The sequence below is a fragment of the Manduca sexta genome, unplaced genomic scaffold, assembly GCF_014839805.1.
Source record: "Manduca sexta isolate Smith_Timp_Sample1 unplaced genomic scaffold, JHU_Msex_v1.0 HiC_scaffold_1318, whole genome shotgun sequence".
NCBI classification, from domain to species: Eukaryota; Metazoa; Arthropoda; class Insecta; order Lepidoptera; family Sphingidae; genus Manduca; species Manduca sexta.
In genome coordinates this window covers 2,767-11,480 of record NW_023592170.1, presented here as the reverse complement: position 1 = coordinate 11,480, position 8,714 = coordinate 2,767, and the positions used below count along the sequence as shown (strand labels likewise).

Genomic DNA, 8,714 nt, shown 5'->3' with positions numbered 1-8,714 from the left:
GAGCGGAGTATAAAATATCACCATTTGAAGCGCCATTAGAGGTGTCTACTAAAATGTAAATGCAGTATTGCATTTTTGGAGGATTGGAAAATAATTGAGACTTTTATTGTAAAAAAAAAACGTTTTCGAAATATCAAATGAATAATCTCATGAATTATGTATCAAAGGCTTAACAATTTACATTTATAAAATTTTCGTAAGCACTTACCCATTACAGTATCAATTTATTTGACTTATAACAAAGCTGAATTACAGTATTTTTTAACATTGATTGACCTTTTATATCATAGGGCTATAATGTTCTATAGGTATATAAATCGGTAGGACATTATAATAAGTATATTTACTGTTCTTTATGAGAGAAAAGCGGTAATAGACTAGTTAAAAGTAGAAAGGACTGTCGAGAATGGTCGTACGTACAAAACCCAAAGGCTCTCTGATTTTTCTAAAAAGTTATGTATGTATTCTTTGTGAATTATCGCTTGCTTTAACGATGTTTAGGTATGCATACCTAAGAATTTGAATTCTACATAAGAATTTAAGAGTGTGTAAAGTCTACCAATCCGCGTTGGTGCGTGGTGGACTAAGGCCTAATCCTTCATTAGTATAGGCGCGTGCCTAGCAATGGGACAGTATATAAATACAGGGCTGATATTATTTGAGACTTAACATCTAAGACAGAGTGATTAGCGCTTAGTGGCCTGTAATCTATATACATAAAAATGAATCCCTATTTCCCTTGGTCACGCCATCACGCGTGAACAACTGGACCGATTTTATTATTTTTTTTGTCGTGTTTGTTATCGTCAGGAGAAGGATCTTATGAAAGAAAAAAATAAGGAAGTTGAGCGGAACGTTAGAAAATTTAAGAAAAGTTAATTTCAGCGATTGACAGAATGCGCGCTGCAAATTCATAGTTAAGAAGGGCAACGTCTGTCGGGTCAGCTTGTTCATTATAATTTTAAAGGTTTTCATGATATTGCTATTTATGGGTGCACATAGCGTTTAATAGTAGAGCAACTTGCTCGTTTCGTCATTTGGTAGCATAATGTGTTATACATTGTGAGAACACTTATAGAAATGTTTCTTTACGCTGGAAAATAAAAATAAAATACGATCATTCAAATAAAATAGATGTGCCTCGACTGTATCGACGTTCTGATCTCCATTTCGAAGATGAAACTTTATTCCCGTGAGAAAATGTAAGCTAGAAGGTAGAACTATTGTATTGTCAACTGAGTTATTTTGTCATAGCAAAGTAAATATATATAGATATAAGCAGCGATAGCCTAGTTGGTTGTGGAACGGACTGTCGAGACGAATGTCCGCTGGTTCAAATCCCAAGGGCACACACCTCTGACTTTCCTAAAAAAAAATGTGTATATTTTTTGTGAATTATCACTTGCTTTAACAGTGAAGGAAAACATCGTGAGGAAATCTGCATACCTGAGAAATTCTCTATAGGAATTTTCGAGGGTGTGTGAAGTCTACCAATCCGCACTAGGCCAGCGTGGCGGACTAAGGCCTAATCCCTCTCAGTAGTAGAGGAGGCCCTCGCCCAACAGTGGGACAATATATAATACAGGGCTGATATTATTATTATTATATTAAAGTAAGTATACTAGATCAATTGTAATTGTGGACCGACTAAATACTAATGAATTCTCGTGGTCGCCACAATTATGTCGGCCTGTTATGTAGGTATACAGAATGATACAGAATTCTCTGTTTAAACACAAACTATAACCTACAATGGATTTTTTAATATGTACGAACTTTTTGACCGAATAGGTGGTAATATATTTTAATTACAATAAAATGTATCACTCTGAAACCTTGAAATCGAAATGTGTTTTGATAAATATCTATATTTATACAATTATGTCCAATTGATACAACATTGGGTGAGCGCACACTATGTCAAAAAAATAGCGTGACTCAAGCAATTCGGGTTTCTTAGATAGCTGTTACTGTGTATGTACACACTTGTATGTATACAAGTATATAAGGTACACACTTGTCTTAATATAGAGTTTGAACTCTATTTAATAGGTAAGAACATTTAAAATCTCGTAATGGCACCATCGCCAAGGGATTAGCGCGTTTGGTTCATTTCATTGCAAAATGTTTCCTGTGAAATAAACACAGCCTAGACCTCTTATTAATTCGCAGCATATGTTCTTTCCTGTTTTTAAAACTAGGTCTTTTTCTAGTCCGCTATGTGTGTCTTGTACATGTAAAAAAAAAATTAAAAGCTATAATTATTATATCGCGTGGTAAGCAGATTGTGGTGTGTTCGTACCTTATAGTAGTGTGTTCTGAATTAATTTATAAATATTTTTTTTGAATATTTGGTAATTGGTACGGAGTAATTCTAACTAGTCTACATGAGTTTTGAACTAATTTATGAATATTTAGTTGTTGGTACGCTATAATTTTCACGTGGCGATCCTTGATAATGGCTATGGGTTTAGGAAGAGACAGGAGTTCAGGAATTATTGCTGTTTGGAGATGTTGACTCTCCTCGTTAGCTTAGTGGATTTATGTATCGACGCTTGGAACAACAATCAGTAAATTTTTGAGTAGAGTGCTTTAAAAATTTTGATTTTAATATGAAAAAACATAACAATTAAACTTTTTATTTTACAAAAATATAATCTGTTATTAAAATTGTCCTAGACCTCCAAAATCTAGATTAAATGACGCAGAAAAAATCGGCGATTCAAAATATTTATATAATTCATTTTCTGTATATTTGTCGCTTAGATATGATTGCCTTTTAAGTGTCGATATAGCTATTAATTATTATCCAATTGTATCCATTTCTCTCTACTATCACCCTAATATAGCTAGGAGAGAATTCCCGCATTAGTTTCGCCTGTATACCATGTGTACAAAGTGTAATAAATTGATATTAAATAAATAAATTTATCAATAGCGTACCATTTATAAAATGCGTTAATGTTCTGTTTTATTTAACCCACACGGTCAAATAACTCTCCTGCATTTGATGGTAAGTGAAGTTCATAAAGAGTGTCCATTGAAAGATCATTCCTTGCCAGTGGTCACAATTGCCGGCCTGTTGGAACCGGATATACACAGGCTGATCTCAGAACACGACACACTTCTATGGGCCACTATGGCGGATACATTTTAAGCGGTGGTCGCTGTCCAGGCAGATAATTTGTCTTATTTGTTTATCTAAAAAATAAACACAACAAAATAGAAAACAAACTGCATTACCTGATGGTTAGTCTTTTACAATGTTTTCTAACCAAAACGACAGTGCACATAGCTTGGCGTTAAAATAGCCAAAACGGAACCTACCTACACTCCATACCTATACAAGCCTGATTAAATTTAATGAACATTCCATTAAAAGTGTCAGTAATTAGAAGCTTAGATTTTAATATATAACTACTAGGCTATGAATACACTGGTGTCCGTGTATTTTCTATATTACCGTGGTACTAGGGTCTACACTTTGAGACCCCTAGTTCGATGCGATGTAGGGCTGTCCGCACGCAGTATTTCAGCTATTTTTTGCGCTAGTTTATCACTTGACTGGCATTTTTCTATATCGCCCTCATCACGCATAATGATCTGCCTATTTTACGGGCTAAGTGTGAAAAAAGAAGTCTATAGCCAACAACCAATGTCGCCCTCTTACTCCTATAAGCCAGGATCGGCAGTGCCACGCTTATGACGAGCAGTGAAGCTCGCTGAGTCTCGGGAGCACTTATTAGTCTTAATCCACGACGAAGAGAATCAAATAGGATAAGGAGGAATTGGAAATATATTTTGTTCTACTTGACTGTCAACTGATGCTGACTGCCGGCTTTAAGTGCGACTTAATAGGCGTGATATAAAGACTATTTTTGTTAATCAATTCTTAACAGCCCGATAATACATGTGAAGGTATTTTTTTAAGTGTTTCCAGTTTTATGTATCTTTTACTTTGTATAAATACAACTATCACTTCGAGAAGTATTCATAACTCATAAATATAAGGATATTGTGTATAATATTTATAATTATTGTCTTAATTAATACCATGTCAATCTTGTTTTTTTTCACTGCCATACATTTTAAATGCGAATGAATCAGTTGGTTCCAGCTTGAACTATAGGTTGATTAGGCCGATAGGTGGCGTTGTTGTTGAGATCTAAAAGACAGAAATGTAGTCTACATAAAAAGCCCCACTAGTAACGAAAAAATAAATCTAAAAACACATTTGCAAGTTTATAAAAGTGACAGCCCTGTGACTAGATCCCCTTCCACTAGGGCTGTGCGACAATAGCGCAGCGGGGTTGTAATTAAAAAAAAAACGTGAAAACCCCGAGCTAGGGCGTGAATTTTCACGCTTACCACTCAATGCGTGCCGCGTGTGTGTGTGTGGGGCGATGTGTTAGTAATTAATTAAAATGTCTTTGCGTGGAACGTGACACGTGTTTTTTATATATTTAATCAAGGGTTTAGTTGTTGGTCTTTTGGACTGGTCGGTTTGGAGTCAAATTGTCCATAACCACTATACTATAGATGGTGCAATAGGTGAAAAAAATATACTATGTTACTTAATGCTTTATGTGTAGGTAAATAAAGTATGAATTTCTCTACGTAGAAAGTTTGTTGTGTTATTAGGGTAAAGAACTATTTTTTATTGCGCAACACACATGCGAAAATCATTCACGAAAATGTCGCGTCATTTCAAAATAAAATGTTCACTAGATATAATTTAAATAACAGAACTATGTTTACCAGGTCAGCTAGTTAAAATATAAAAAAACCGCGTAAATCGGAACACTAGTTTTATTTCAATGCATAACATTCGTGTAAACATAAGAAATCATTAATAGTATAGAATAGCCAGCACAATAATAATATTCAAAGATAACGGTTGCATTTTAAATGTCATTCAGCATCGTAATTTAATTTAATAGTACGTAAAAAGGATATAAAAAATTAATTACTTAAAGATGATTTTTTATAGTATGACAAAAATGTGCTTTTAAACACAATATTATTATAAAAGTAATTTTATCCAGTTTGTAATATTATTATTTTAGGCGTTATTTGTGTACTTTTTTATTGCTTTGAATGATGAGACGAGCTTGCTGTTCGCTTGATGGTTAACGATACGACTGCCCATAAACAGTAGAAAACACCATATTCCACTGCGCTCGCCAACATTTTTTTTTTTTTTTTTGGTTTCGCGCAGAAAGTCCCTTATTACTACCGCCCTGCCTTCGTGGGGGGCGACTGAGCGGTTATGCTGGGGTAACCGTGCCTTACGGCCCAGCGTTGAGCCGCCCGGATTTGATGACGACCTTCGGGCGACCGCCAGGCCGAGTCCCTAACCCGAGTACAACTAACCTATGCACGGCCTACCAGCTAAAACTCCGCGGTGGCCCTCTTCGGCGCATTAGGGACAGCTGCGGGCTTCCTCTGACGGAAGTAAGTAAGTCTTCGTCCGCAGCCGCCCCTGCGCGGTGCCGCCTCGCGGCCCGTCTCCTATGGGGGGGGGGGGGGGGGGGGGCTCAGAAGCCCCCACGCACCGAAGGACGCCCTCGGCGTCTACGGCAGTATGAGGCCAACTACACACTGCCGTCCAACCCGGGGTCAACCGAAAATGTGCAAGGATGCACAAAATGCACTATGGCGGACAGCCCCTGCTGCCCGCCGACGACCCCTTCGTGGCCCCTATTAGTCGCGTCTTACGACAGGCAGGGTATACCGTGGTGGAATTCTTCAAACGCCCCCATTCCACAGGGCGGGCGCTCGCCTACCTGAGACATGAGATGACTGACAGAAATAGACATTGCGGTGGTACCTAACCAGGCGGACTTACACATATTTGAGACCTACCACCAGTGTACGAGACCAAAGACTTACCAAGAATGAAGTAACCAACTCCGATTTTGTTTTGACTTTTGAATTATTTTCCTTCAGGAAATAAATGACAATAGTAATAATAGTTTATTAACTTATTGCTGAAACATCATGGTACAGTGAAGCTAAGCTATTAATAAATAAATTTCACATTTGATTAGGATGTCAAGCAGACATTTAATCATCATCATCATCAGCCGCGGGATGTCCACTGCTGGGCATGGGCCTCCCCCAAAGATGGAAATCTTGATGGAAAAATTAACCTATTAGAAGCAGCTCGTATCCAGCGAGCTTCTGCGACTTTTATTAGGTCATCTGTCCACTTCGTAGGTGCACGTCCGATGCTGCGCTTGCCAGTTTGTGTCCGCCACTCCACAACTTTCGTCGTCATCGGCCATCAATTCTGCAAGCTATGTGTCTTGCTCTTTGCCACTTCAGCTTGCTAATCCGATGGGCTATGTCGGTGACTTTCGTTCTTCTACGGGTCTCTTGATTTCTGGTTCGGTCAAGTGTCGACTGTGAGTTTTCTGATATAGCCCCTCATTTTGATTCGACCACGTAGAGAAACATCAAGCATGGGCTTCTCCATAGCTCGCTGAGCGATTGTAAGTTTTCTTATAAAACCCATAGAGGCCACGTCTTAGACATTTAATATATTGAACTATTGAATAATCAAAGCTTTTGTTGTCGTTTAAGAGCTTGATCTCAGCTGAGTCGGCGTTTTATACTACCTAGAAGTTAACTGTTAAAATTCGTCATACTAACTTAAGATATCATTCCAGATGTTGTTGATAACTGTTTATATAACGACGATCTTGAGATGCTGACTTTAAATTGACAGCGTCTCAGCTGTTATCTCACTAAGCAAAACTGATTTGGACGTATAAATATAGCCCTAGATGGTAGTCTCAGCTGATATCACTAAGCGATATTGATTTGGATCTATTAATATGGCCATAGATGATACAATAACTCCGGAACTATAAGATTCCTAGTACAATGAAGAAACACTTATATCGGCAACAAACTGACAGTGTCTGCTCGGCACTTATGTCACATAGTGTTTCTGTGTTGATTTTTAAACCAAAATTATGAAATAAACGAAAGCGACCCTTAATAATAAGGTTTCATTAAGAAATACATTTCGTCGGTATTCACAGATGCCTATCGTGACCTCTTTATAGGATACTCTCCATAAACATTAAAAAAAATGTAAAGAGTACTCGAAGAAAAAATCTTCAAGTTTTCCTGCCGCGATGTGCGAAAATTGGATGCGGTTTGGGGAGTACTTATTTACGAACATTCGCTTAGAGACCTCTGAAGCTTGGAACCAAGGATATTATTTTTACATAGAAGTTCGTGGGTTTCCAGATTTTGGACAAAAGAATAAAAGATACTAACATTGTAATGATTCTAGCTGTTTATTTATGTTATGTTAATTTAGCCGTTTGAATTTTAGGGGAAATACATAAAATTCTATATATAAATAAATTCGTAAACCAGCCTCCATAAAACAGTAGAAATTTTGTATTTTCGCAAATTTTGGAGTGGAATTTTCAGTAGATCTTCGCATCGCCTCCGTGGCGCAATGGTTAGCGCGTTCGGCTGTTAACCGAAAGGTTGGTGGTTCGAGCCCACCCGGGGGCGACATTTTTATTAGTCTTATAATGTAAGTAAAAAAGATAAAACACAGCATAATATACCTAATAATATAAAAAAATATTTCCCATATTATTAACTGATTAAAAAATGTCAGGAAGCTTTAGAAGACATTTAATTTCATAAAATTTTACATTAGACCATTCTTTTTCAATTTTATAACATCTGTTCAAATATCGAGCCGGAATTTTTTAATTATTTTATCACACTAAAAACCTTATTAAAACCTATATTTTGGCAGTTAATACACGAATACCACATCCAAATTTTCATGAGCACAATTCGAACATCTCAAAATATAATGTATTGCATATTCAGTGAAAATAAATCCGTCCCCGGGGAAAACGGGCCGTAACGACCGCCATCTTGTTTCGTATTTTCAACGAGTCTATATTACTTTTGAGTGTGCTTTAAACCACCAAAAGGCCCCAGATATTAAAGTATCCGATGACTTTTGAGACAATCTTGGTTTTTATCGTAAAATTATTACCTAATATTTTTGGTATATTTTTGTAACACTTACAGCGATGTTGTATTTTGGATCGAAGAATATAGATTAGACTGTGTATTTGATTACTGGTTAGGTCTCTCGTAAGTGGCGGGCTGTATAGTACCAACGCAATGTCTATTCCTACCGCCAAGCAGCAGTGCTTACCCTGATGTGTTCTGATTTGAACCGTATAGTAGCTAGTATTAGAAGCAAATTATGGGATTCTATAAGCCTTAACATCTCATGTCTCAGGGTGACGAGGACAGTGGAGTGCCACGCAGTATTTTGTAATACAAAATTCTGTATGGTATTGCTACTGTTTATGGGCGGTCGTATCGCTTACTATCAGGCGAGCAGCTTGCTCCTCTCTATTGACTTTCGAACAAAAGCGGCGTTCGTCGAGTAAGTAGAATAGAGTGCTTGGAAGAAGGTCGCTCGCCCAAAACCCGCTTCTAAAGACCTATGGATTTTTGAAGTTATGTGCGTGTTAATGATGTGTCGCTTGTTCCAAAGGTGGAGGGATATATTATGAGACAACACATCGAATTCTTTTTTATAGTAATATGACGTTCAACTCTTTTTCTTATACTTATACCTTTATCTATTTCTGTCAAGGAAAACTGTGCTCTAATTTGAAGGTAATTGTTCCCAATTGAATTGTTGAGTAGTAAGTATA

At 37.1% G+C, this 8,714-nt stretch overlaps 1 non-coding gene across 1 annotated transcript; it reads left to right on the top strand.

The window, feature by feature from the left end:
• The first annotated feature begins 7,463 nt into the window (after window positions 1–7,463).
• Window positions 7,464–7,536, top strand: Trnan-guu. The gene has a single exon. It is a non-coding gene; the product is annotated as a tRNA-Asn (tRNA).
• Window positions 7,537–8,714: the final 1,178 nt, after the last annotated feature.